A 13,339-nucleotide genomic window follows, 5' to 3' on the forward strand; every position below is an offset into this window, starting at 1 on the left:
AAGAGATAAAATTGTTTGAATTAAAATTATTAAATATGTTCTATTTGTAGCTAAACTAGTAAGTGTTCTATATTCCCCTAAATATTTTCTTGCAAGTAATTATTTCATTTGATGGAAATAAACAAAGCATTAATTATCATGTCTCTGGTGTCTGTAATAATTCATCTATCTTATCAATTCGCCTTCTGGATAAATCATTCCAGCGATTCTGTGACTAACATAAATATTCCACATAGGCAATATTTTGACTGAATATAATTCACGATATTAAATGTTTTTAAAACATTGATCTATCGGTGTTTTTTCATATGTATCCAAGTATTCAAATTTAATCAACTGTTTGAACCAGCATGTTTTGTGACATAAAAGTAATGTGTCTGCCAAGACCAATCAGGAGAAACATCTTTGTGAGGCAAGAGGTTCAAAGACAGGGAGTTAAATATTAATGAGCAAAGGGAGTTAAACATGTTCATGGTCAACCTTTCTTTTCTTTGGAGGACCTAATATAAATAGATGTGAAAATTCAGTGTTCATCAACAACAGTTATTTAAATTTAAAACTGACTTTTTTTACATTGCTAAATTTCAGATAAAGATAAGCATAAAATATATCAGAATATATAAAATAAGATAAATATATATCAGTGTCTTTACAACAAAACATTTCTGTAATCTTTTTCATCTAAGGTTACTTCTATTCTTCAGGAAATTTTGCGCACTCAATTTATTTTCAGTTCCAATTCTCCATACCCGTACTTCTCAATGTCTTTATAGCATCATATGTACACTGAATGCTATTTTTGTCTTCTATGGGATTCATCTACCACACCAATAGCCACTGAGCTCACTCAGCAAATAGTCATAAACTATCTAACTTCTCATATGATGTTTGAAATGTGCCCTAAAGTTTTGAACTTGGAATAATGTCAGCATAAAAAGTAAAAATACATGACTATAATAGTCACATCTTTTATTTTTCTTTATTGCTGTCTTTTAAATGATTCCATCAAACAGTTACAATTATGTCAAAGAACAATTTTTTTTTCATTAATTGTAAGGAGCTAGACAGAGGGAATGTCACACAGAATGTGACTATGAAGAAGTAAAAAAACAGGAACATTACTCTTGATATTGGGAATTCCAGTAATAGCTATAGAACAAAAAGTAGCTGAGACGGGGATATGAACAACCATTCAGAATTGAAATAATCCTTTGTATCTTGATTTGTATGTAAATGTCATTGACAGACTTACTGTAAAGTATATTTGAGTTTTACAGGTATGATATGGTATACTTAATTTTATACAATGCTATTTTTTTCAAATAAATGCAACACATGTTTAAAACTTAACTTCTAAAACTTGCTTATTGTCCTAGGTTTTGCCTCTAAAGTATGTAATAGACATGGGCTCCTGCACTGAGCAGCATTGCCCATTCTTTTATGTGAGATTTTTCATGTTTTATCACAAAATATATTTTTTTGATGTGATGAAGAAACAAAATAATTTCATTGTCTCCGTTCTAGACATGTACCTGTTATAAAGATTCTCTTGTTCATATATTTTGTTCCAATGTTAATGCCATAAGTTGCTTATACATTTCTCTTTCTCCCCATAGATCTTCTTTCTTTCTCTAATAGTTCCTTTCTACTTTCACATTTCTGTTTTTAGATGTCAAATGACACAAAACATGTGCTAAATGACTTTTGGGGTTCATCTCATTCCTCTTGTCTTAATGATGTTTAGTCTTAAGAATTTTCACAACAGCAGCATGCTTTTGAAATTCTGTATGAACATTAGATAATTATAAAATTTATCTTGTCATAGAGACAAAATTTGAGTTTCCAAAATATTCTCTTGAATGCTAATGTGAAGCATGAGAAACTCAATTGGCAAAGCTTGTTCTTGAATGCTGTGTCTCCGGATGTCTTAGGAAGGAGGGAAGTAGTGTTCACTGAGAACTAATTACCCCTAAGTGTCGAAATGATATTTTTGGGTACTTTATGCAAATAATTGAGAGACACTTTTTCTAGTATGGTTGGTAGGAAGGCGTACCCACCCTCAGCCCTTCAAGGGTGTTGAATGATGCTGCCTCCAGTCTCTTTTAAGTACCCTCCCCAAGGACACCCTGATTTCCAACAAATGAATTAATCAGGCCTAAGTCAGGTACTTATGGGAAATCAATAACATATATCAAAACAGGTCTTTCCTCCCCAATGTTCTTTGTCCTGTGTCTCTACTTACTTTCTTCCCAAATTCAGTTCCTCACTCTCAATTCAGAAATTCTTATGGTTTATACTTATGTATCATTCAATCACCATTTCTTAGATATTAATATTGCACATGTATAATCTGGGTCAATTTCAGGATGTTCTGATATCTTCCTTACTTCCAGATCAGTATTCTTTTATGCCTTTTATAGCTTTTACATCCTTGTTGTTTCTGTCTTTTGAGACAGAGGTTCATGCATCCCAAGATAGGGTGGAGCTCACTGTTAAGCCAAAAATGACCTCAAGCTATTGATCCTCATGTTTCTGTTTTGTGATTCAGATTGTCTAGGATTCAGACCAGTGTCATGATATAGAATTTATATGGTTCAGGGAATACAATCCAAGGCTTCTCACAAATTCAGCAAGCATTCTTCCAGCTGATCTACATCCCCTGCCTGCCAGGGTTTTATTTCCCCCATTATTTGCTGAATAGTAAGATGAATCTGTCACCCCTAATAACTCCCTGGAAGTAGAAGTCCTAGTAATCTTCCATGCAAATATTAAGGAAATGACTTTAAGATATACATAGAAATTCAAAATGATTCAAATACCCAAGTTTTTTCAATCATGAACATGCTATTAAAGTCTACATTAAGTCAGATAGAAAGACTCAAATTTGCTTAAAATTATTTGGATAGGGTTAATGTTCTTTGAAGCATGTTAATGACACAGAGATGTTACATTATAAGCATCCATTTATGTTAGGGCTTTTGTTATGTTTTAATTCAAATAAGCTAAGCTGTTGGAAGACATGCAGGTTGGAGCCTTTATTGAAAGCTGTCAGACCTTTCCCCTGACTCTAGGTCTTTTGGGAACTGTCAGTCAATCTGCCCTGACGATAGTGGGATTCATAATGTATCTTATCTTCTATACTTCATTGTTGCTGTTAGCAAACTAAACTTAATCTACAAGAAACACCATAGCCTTGGTGTGACTGAAATCATGACTTATGTCTCTAGAGGCCTTGCTTCAGCCATACATACATCCTCAGGATGTTCTGATGTTCTCTGGGAGGCTTTACTTTGGCCATATCAAGTCCGGATGATTTCTTTAAGTCCCTTTCCATTTTAGAGTTATAATTTTCCAATGAGTGAGTATCACAGAAAAGTGTTTGTGATAATTTTTGATACAACATTTTCTGGTACAAATTCACAGTTTTGGTGCCAAAAACCCCCACAAAAATCATATAGCAAAAAAAAAAAAATGTTACCGTTCAAAAGCAATAATTTCTAGGAAGTCTTATTTACAATCACTATTTAGCTACTTGACACCTGTATGATATTTTTCTTAGATCTACTCTCTTTTAAGCATAGTGATCATGGACAATTACTATATTATTCATGTTTGGAACTAAGCTTGAATGTGTATAAAGAAGTGTGCCCCAGGGGAAATTTAGTACTATAAAGAGAACACTCACATTGCTTTTACCTTTATTAAATATAATTTCTTCAGAGATTAAACATTTGGTACATTTTGTTTTAATTTTAACAAAATAAAAATGGAATATTTACTTTGAATGAGGTAAAAAATCTCTGAAGCCCATGTAAAGGTAAAAGAAAAAGATAACATCAGAATTTATTTTTTGACTTTGTCATACATGGAAGAAAGAAAGGAAGAAAGAGAGAGAGAGAGAGAGAGAGAGAGAGAGAGAGAGAGAGAGAGAGAGAGAGAGAGACAGAAGGAATTTACAGATATCATAGATTTAATGCTATGTTCTAACCTTTGCACTTAGTGAAATCAAGATTTTTAATTTCAGTGTTGTCTGTTTTATCTACTGACTGGAGAGACATTTATTAATCTTTGGATTGAAATTTTAATTTACTTTAGTGCTTGCAAAACATAGTATGAACAATACTGGAGGTGATTCATACATCCAAGTATGCTTGAAATGACCACTAAATGATAAATTCTTCTTTTAGATTCAGAAATGCTGTTATGTTGAAATGTATCATAAAATGATAAAAAAAACTGATGATAAAGGTTGTTCCTATACTTTGTCATAAAAATTAAATTTCTGTATTTTATAAAATACATTTTCTTCAATTGTCAACCAATGGATCACTATAATAACCTTCATTCTTAAAAGTAACTCATAGCCAGTACAAGCAGGAGCTCTCTGTGTTAAACAGTCTTGGAACCTCACCTGGGTGTGGCAGCAGACAAGAATTCCCACAGTCTTACAGGTTTCTAGAATAAGGCTTAGTCTCCTCAAGGAGAGCATTTGGGACAATAAAAAAGTAGAAGCGCTATGAAAAAGCAAAAGCCCCAAGCGGATCCTCTACCAAATGGAATAATAAGTGAAAGATATAAAATGTATTCATTCATAAACATCCTTCATTTTTCCATAATATTTTGAAAGCCTTTCTCATATGTAATGCAGTGTAACAGGCATTAGTCATGATCTCATGAGAAGTCAAATTTTTGACTATGAGTTTAAATATAACATATGTTAACACAGTCTCTCTTCATAAAGAATAACATACACCAAGTCTCTTAAATAGTAAAGTACATGACTGAACAAGAGACAGTAGTGTACTATGATTTTAGTTTACTATAAAAGATGGAAAAGAGGAAAGAAAGCAGGAGTGGGATGGATGATCTTGACCATACTTAATTTGGTTAAAATCATGTGATCAAATGTAGGACCAATTAATGAAAATAAAGACTGTCTCATTTAATATTTTCTGGTATGTCCATGTCTATATACCTACACCATATAAATGTCTAGGATTTCAATTGAACTATGGAACATTATAACTCTATTGCATGCTGAAAAAAATTAAATATATTATGACATTAAAATGTTGCCTCTCTCACATAGAGAAAATGATTACATATGATTGTGTTTAAAATTTTTAGATTAGTTATTATTTGAAAACCAAAACCCAAATGATTTCCTTAGTCAAGAATTTTTCTAGTACAAAACTGGATAGTTTTCATGTCAATTAGTATAATCAAGATAACTTCCCCAAAGGAATGCTCGAGGGATGTATCTAATTGATTCTAGATTCTATAAAGTTGACAACACTAACCATATCATAAGAAACAAGTCCTTGTCTAGAATAGCCATCAACCCCCCATACAGCCACTTACTGCCCAATGCATGACACACTACTTTTACAGCTCAGTTCACTCCATGCTATGTATTAAATAAACCTTCCTCTCTGTTATGTGTTCTAAAGGGAAAATTCATTCACTGCAGGCTGCTAGTCCCTTTCTACTACTGTTGTGGCCAATCCAGCAAGGGAACAGGCCTACATGACTATTGGTAGATATATCAGGATCTCAGAAAGATCTGTAAACCTCCTAACAAGGAAACTACAAAGCCAGGATCAGATTAGAGCAACTCTGAAGATACTTAATGTCATTTCTGGCTCATTAATGATTGTGATACAGATTACTAGACCAAATTAAATTTTTTATCTCCCATTTGCTGAGCAACTGATAGTACTGAGTCAATTTGACCTTCTCATGATGTCTTTGTGAATAACTGTAACAAGTTAAATTTAGATCAGCTAAGATGTGTATGTGGCATTTTACCCAGCTTATTCAAATAGTGAGCATCCAGTTTTTAATTCTTACCATCAATATAATCAATAAACACTTGTTTATTTATTTTTATAGAAACAGGACTTATTCTTCTAAAAAAAATTCCCATAGCTCCTGGCATGTGATTGAGTTCATAAATTCATCATTCATAAATGTGGATAGAGTTTGGCATTAATACAAAAGTATTAAAATTGGCCTGAAACTTCCATCATTCCTTACATTGTCTCCTGTTGCTTCTGTCCAGTGTTGTAAGGCCCTGCCATACAGATCCCAAGCCTACCTACAAGAACATGCTTGGTTAAGCACTGAGGAGATAATTGTAAACCTGAACATGAAAAGACCTTGTACTTGTGGTTTCTTCTTGAATACTTGCTCCATGTCTATACATATGCCAGCAAAAGCCAGAACAAGTCCTGGTTTATTGTAAAATATAATGAATTAGAGAGTAAAGGTGAACATTCCAGTCAACCCCACAAAAATCAACCTGAATTGGACAATAGCTGGCCAATGTTGACAACTAAAGCAGGGTATCAATCTCCACACAAGTCCAGATGTGTAAGCAATCAGTCTTTATTGTTGTATGCTGAAAAGCGTCGATAGTGACTTGTTCCTTGGCATTGTCATGGTAACCTATTGTTCACACATTGAGTCATATATTTGTCAGACATAGGAAAATAGTAAAGGCCTTTCTGATAGTGAAGACAAATCTTTCCCATGTTGAAAGGTTTGGTTGATATTAAAAGATAGATTTCTTTTAGCTTGATGTCTTGATGTCAACACATTCACTTGTATTTAAGATAATACCTGAACTGTGAACACTATAGTAAGTATTGAAAATGGTGAGGAACATGAACACATTTTTAGATAAGATTTGAAAATCTAACAAAGGAAAAACTTGGAGGTAGATAGAATGTTAACATTCTCCACCTCCTATCTGTCTGTCTGTCTGTCTGTCTATCTATCTGTCTGTCTTTTTTATATTTTATGCATGAATGTTTGAGAGATGGCTTGAATTCAGTTCCAGCACCCATGTTAGGTTACTCATAACTACTATAATTTCAGGTCTGTGAAATTTGAAGTTCTCTATTGGCCTCCAGAGGTACCCACATTCAACTGAAAATCCCAATACACAAATATACATAATTAAAAATAAAATTAATCTTTCATTCAAAAGATATATATTCCTTCCCTCTTCCCTACTCCCAGACTTCAGCTTTCCCCACCTGCCCAAACATATCTTCTAACTTTCTTCCAAATTCTTGGGTTGTTTGTTGTTGTTGTTGTTTTGTTGTTGTTTTTGTTTGTTTGTTTGTTTCTGTAATAATGAATTAAGTTCTGTTAATGATGCCCACACACATTTACCCCTATATAGTCATCCATGTGAGCATCACCTTACAATGGTCAGCACTGCCCAAAGAAAAGGGACCCTTCCTCACCTAGCATCCATCAGCTGACTTTTACCTCTCCTGCTTTCATGATCTTACTTGTGTGGTCTTGTGTGGGTCATAAAAAGTGTGAGTTCATGAGTCAAATCCTATCCAGGACCTAGCCGTACGCAGCATGCCTCCTCACATTCCAGGTCTTACATCCCTTTCTCCCCTATACACTATGTTCCCTGAGGATTGGAGGTGGTATGATTTCCTTCGTTGCTTCAGACACAACACTAGAGACAAACTGTTTTGGGTATTCATGATAGAAAAAAAAAGACATCTAATTACATCATAAAGGCACTCTAACAGTAAATGCGCTCAGACACTCTGCATATGAGAGTTTGCCAAGAATAAGGCCTCTGTAGCAGGTCTAATCTTCTTTGAAGAAGAGAGGCTTGTGTTCTTTGAAAAAATGTTTCTGCATCAGAAATAACTGTTATTGATGATGCTCAACTGTAGCACAATTATCTATTTTCAATAAAAGTTCAGCAATAACAAACAACAAAAGTAAATATTGATCCAGTAAAATTGGGAAGAAATACTTTCCCAGGATTGTGTAGGATTGTGTTGCAGTTTCATTTTGGAAAATAATAAATAAATATTTCTGGAAAACAATACAAGGTGCTGATGATATTTGTTAGTATTAACAAGCATATTTTTCAATAAAAATCAAATATCATTGTTATCTTAAGGGGATTAATGATGGATAGTATTTCATGGAGATATTTAGGTATGGTGACATCATCATTCAGGAATATTGCAAAAGATTCCTCATGCATAAATATAGATTTCTTATCAGAAGGCACTATCCTCTTTTGATTTTGTTCTATTCTGGACTAAGAACATCACATCAAATTATATGAGCAAGAAGACTTCCCAGACAGCCTCAAATAGATTTCTCATAGAAAATATTGACATTACCAGGGCAAGGAGATATTTAGAGTATGCTGGTATCTCAAGTGAACCTAAACATCAAATTAAGGAAAAGCAACTGATCATCGTTAACAGTACTAGAGACTCATGGATCAGCCACCAGCACTACTTTGCAGACATACCAGTGACCAAAGTATATGGTGAAGTGTCAATTACTTGGAGAATGCCATTACAAAATGATTCTGAACATCACAATGACAAAGGCACTACACAAACCTTTACTACAGAAATATGGAGACAAAACTAAGTGATTTGACTTAGCTTGACTTCAGAGTGTTCTTAGAAGTGAAGTTCTTAGAAGATCTGGTATATAGCAGAAAACGGTGTGAGGTAGAGATTTAGCCCAAGTTATAGAAATATTTAAAGACCTACATATTTAGACACTAATGAGTTTGTGGGCTGTAATTATAATATATATATATATATATATATATATATATATATATATATATATATATTTGCAATTATGTTTTATGTATTACGTTATATATCTATATATTAAAATTTTACCAAAGTTCATACCCTGAGTAAGGAAATAATATGTATTTAATGGAGTATGTATTAATACAATAGCAAGTAAATTAAAAATAATAAAATTATAATCTTTCTATTTCTTGATTTCTGTAATTCTCTTCACAGAGTTAACAGTACTGAGTATGTTGCAATAGAACATTAGGGCAACTCCAGATCATTTCTTCCCTTTATCATCTTGATGTTTTTAGTGCCTCTCATCTTCTCTACTTGCTGCTAAAAGAAAAGGAAACAATAATGATATCATTAAAATTTAAGAAGAAAATCATTAAAGGAAAATGTTTAAATGAAATGGAAATTCCACCCAAGGGTCAATGAATGGGGTTAGAGAAGTCAAGGGGTTTTAATCATGGAGTAAGGAATACTGAGGGTTATTCCTTAAGAATAAGATGACCTAAATTAAAAGAGTTTAAAATAATAATGTTTTATAATATTTTGTAAAACAATAAGCACTGGCATAGAGCAGCTAAGGTCCATGTTCCAAAAGAGGTCAACTAAACTTCCTCATTTTCCCCTCCTTATTCCTAGCTTGGCTTTGCTAGCTTAGAATAGGAAGCAGCCATTGCCAACAAAACTCACTTCCTATAGAAAAAGCACCCATACCCTTTAAAAAGAGAAGATCAGCATTTTTCTTCGGAGTGAAAAGTTAGGAAATTGGCAACTACTGTCTTAGGATTAAATAGAAATAATAGCAATTCCAAACATTTGTTCTACACAAACACAGATGACATTGTCCTGTCTTTTGTTTCTTCTGAAGTAGAATATCATGTAAAGCAGAAATATCATGAAATATTTACAATATAGTATACATTTTATAGTCTTATAAAATAACAAAGGAATTTTTAGCATATCTTTAGAAATATGGAATACATACCCATTTCCTACTTCTATTTTTCTAACCTATAACCACATCTAAGCTTTACAGAAAATCTGATTTTCAGCAATCTTATAAAATAGAAACAGAAACAGGATAACACAGAATGATGAACAGGCTAAGATCCGTTCTAATTTATGTGGTTAGAACTTTCTAAATTATTGAATAAGCAAAACTACTTATTAAAAGACTGATGATCTTGTTAAGAATTTAATTTATGTCTATGCTGCACGATAAAAAAGGCTACAATTTTCCATTAATTTTAAGTTTAAGAAAAAGCAATTAATTTGTATATTAGATGAAAGTATTTAAGGTTGACAACTTCGGATGAGAAAATAATTTAAAATAAGTGATAATACCTTAGAAGTGGCAATGTTCTAAAATGACATCTCGACACTTTTGATTTGTTATACCAGAGAAGTGGTGAGAGAGAACAAAGAGAGTTGAATTATCTTTATGAAAAGGTCATTTGTTCTCATAAGCTGTCTCTTATTGCAAGTCTCATCATCTGAAGACATCAGCCGCTAACACAAAAAAGGAAACCTTGGAGCACTGTTACACTGTGAATAGCATAATACATTCTTTACTATAAAACTTTTCCTGATTGTTTTTTTCCCTTTTTGGTGATTCCCTGGTAGACTATAACTTCATTGCAAGCCAGCCAACAAAGGTTACAATGTGTATGCAGAGCATTTTCAGATGCACAGTAAGGAGATAACGCACTGATAAATTGATGAATGAACTCAATCAGGTCATGCTTTATTAAATATCTGTCACTGTATTTTTATTTTCTTACAAGGAAGAAAATGATTATCATAAGAAATTATTTAGGCAAAGAAGTGCTGTAAGAAAAATACACAAATATAGGTCAAAAATATAGAATGCCAAGTATGTAGGGTGGTCTACATCACAACCTGTTAATATAGTCTTTCACCAGGGGCTTCAGTTAAATGTATTTATTATAGATGCCCCTACCCGGGAGAGAGAGAGAGAAAGAGAGAGAGAGAGAGAGAGAGGGAGAGAGAGAGAGAGAGAGGGAGAGAGAGAGAGCGCTTTGAGATTGTGGGTTTGGGAATTAGCTCACTGTGTCAACTATGTTACTATATACATATTAAATAACCTCATACTACTTACAAACATACCTATACTCTGCAAATATATATTTAAAAAAACATAAAAATGGGAAGAGGAGACATAGAAAGCTGATAAAGGTGTGAGCTTAAACTACTTGGAGACAAAATCTTAAAACATTTCTAAGTATGCTTCCACTGTATGAGAGTGAGAGGAAAAGGTATTTTAACCAAAAATTCATGGCATAAAACAGACTGCTATCCAAATGCAGAATAAAACTTTAGGAAGCATGAGGTAGAGTTACTTGGGATTTTGAGAGGACATTGATGAATCTGCAGGCAAGCAATGACCCATGCAAGAGTTCAGCATGTGTCTGCAAAGAGAACAAGTAGTGAGAAAGTTAAAAATCATGAGTTCTATTCACTGACAAAACAACAAAAATTACCAAGCAAGTAAAACATTTATGTTTGTCTTGTGACTATCAGAGACCTGTAATGCCAGGCTCCTTTTAAAAGTTGAAGAAATCCATAACTTCCCAAAGTAGAAACAGCATTTCACAGTGATTAACATGTATAGAGTGATACAGCCAGAAAGAAGTCAGGCTTAAGTTGGGGCACAGATGTTAATGAGTTCAGTTACCAGAAGTATCATAAGAAATGGTACAAAGCAAAATACAGATGGGTAAACTAGAGAGATTTTAAATGTCCTTCCAGTTCTGGGAACTTGCAATTCTCATAAGTTCTAATTTAGTTTTCTGAGATAATAGAAGTGCTACAATCTGGGGGTGGGGAGGGGAGAAGACAGGAAATAAAGCACCCAACATTCAAAAGTAAATAAACATATTGTGATATTTGGTTAAATTGGAATACTGCCCAAATTCAGGTTTGGCTTAGTGTGATATGACCCTTTAAACCTAAGTCACTGCAATGGTAAACAAACAAATCTATCAGGAACAATCACATTTTTCAGGAATAAATAAACAAACAAAGCATTAGTATGCATAAAAAATGTAGACCTCCTGAGTTACACATTTGTTCTAAAAACTTAAGTGCCCTGCATGCGATTCACATGATTATGCACCATTGCAACTCATTCATCTAGGAATATCTAATTCACAAGCACTCTCTGCATGCACCATCACTCTGGGTGGCATGCATGATTGTAACTGTATCTATGTGATTTAAACATGGCTGCTGTTTACAAACAGGTACAGAAAGATATTTATAACTGAGACAGCAGTATGAACATACAAGATACAGAATATTTTCTTGTGTAATAAAGTTTCCCTACTACTTTGCAGTAGTTATATCAAATCATTAAACCAATAGCGCCTACATTCTGCAGAGGAAAATATACCAGCAGTGTTTGCTTCTGCAGAATTCTAGGACTCCAGATCCTAAAAACAGCCCAGGCATGTCAAATCTACTTTAACCTATATACAAAAGCAGAACACTATTTAGATTTTTGAGACATAACTACTGCAGCTGTTATTTACACTGTTCTCTATTTACACTTCTCCGTACACAGACTCGCTGTTCTATTTAAGTTAGAATCCACTGCAATCTTTCTGTTTCTGTTCTACAGATAATTCTGCCAAGCACTATCAGCAGGGCCACATCTGGCTAATTATTGCACACACTGGATTTTTGCATGTCACATGTTCATACTCTTTTAAAAGCATATCTTTTCTCCGCCTGCGATTGCCTGTTCACTTAATCCTGTCTTTCTTGGTGCAAAAAAAAAAAAAAAAAAAAAAAAAAAAACACTTCTTTGGTGATATTCCTGGTGTTCTGTGAAAAGTAAACAAGTGTAAAGCTATGCTTTCTATAGGAATGGGCTGGAGAAACACCTTGGTCATTAAGAGTGCACACTGCTCTTTCAGAGGATTCAAATGGCTCTGTCAGAAGCCAAATCTGGAGGCTCACAACTGCCTGTACTCTAGATCCAGAGGAATTCAGTGACTGGCTTAACTGTGGTATGGATGTTAAAGAGACATAGTTGTGAAAAGCACTACAATCCAGAGATTAATCATAAGTTATTAATGAATAAATATTCATTGAAAATGAATAAATGGATCACTACATGAATAAATGAGCTCCCAACAAAGATCCAAAACTCAAACAACAGAAATAGATAATGTATTCCACTTTAGCATTTTTCATTTATTACATAATCTAAACAATCTCATTGTAGCTACATAAAACTGTACACTAGATTTTAAGTCTTTCATTCTCCAAATTAATAAAAACTTGTGGCACCTGAACTTTTCCTTTTAAAAAAAAGTCAAAATGTCATCAAAATATTTATACAGACCCATCACTCCTCCTCACATGACTTTCAGTTCAGTGTGACCTTTGAAGTGCTTTATACTCCAGAAACTCAGAGGGATATTAAAGTAGAAAATAATAAAATCACCATTTTTTGTCTTGCTATTGATAATTTCATCTTAAAGTTATCTAGCATAATCCTTATCTGGGATACTTAGTGGTGGCGCACGCCTTCAATCCCAGCACTTGGGAGGCAGAGGCAGGGTGATTTCTGAGTTCGAGGCCAGCCTGGGCTACAGAGTGAGTTCCAGAACAGCCAGGGCTACACAGAGAAACCCTGTCTCAAAAAACAAACAAAAAAAGAAAGAAAGAAAGAAAGAAAGAAAGAAAGAAAGAAAGAAAGAAAGAAAGAAAGA

At 33.7% G+C, this 13,339-nt stretch overlaps 1 pseudogene; it reads left to right on the top strand.

Moving 5' to 3' along the window:
* Nucleotides 1-11,842: 11,842 nt before the first annotated feature.
* LOC114617419 overlaps nt 11,843-13,339 on the top strand; it is a 14,119-nt pseudogene continuing 12,622 nt past the window's right edge.

This window comes from Grammomys surdaster, unplaced genomic scaffold, assembly GCF_004785775.1.
Source record: "Grammomys surdaster isolate TR1022 unplaced genomic scaffold, NIH_TR_1.0 136, whole genome shotgun sequence".
NCBI lineage: Eukaryota > Metazoa > Chordata > Mammalia > Rodentia > Muridae > Grammomys > Grammomys surdaster.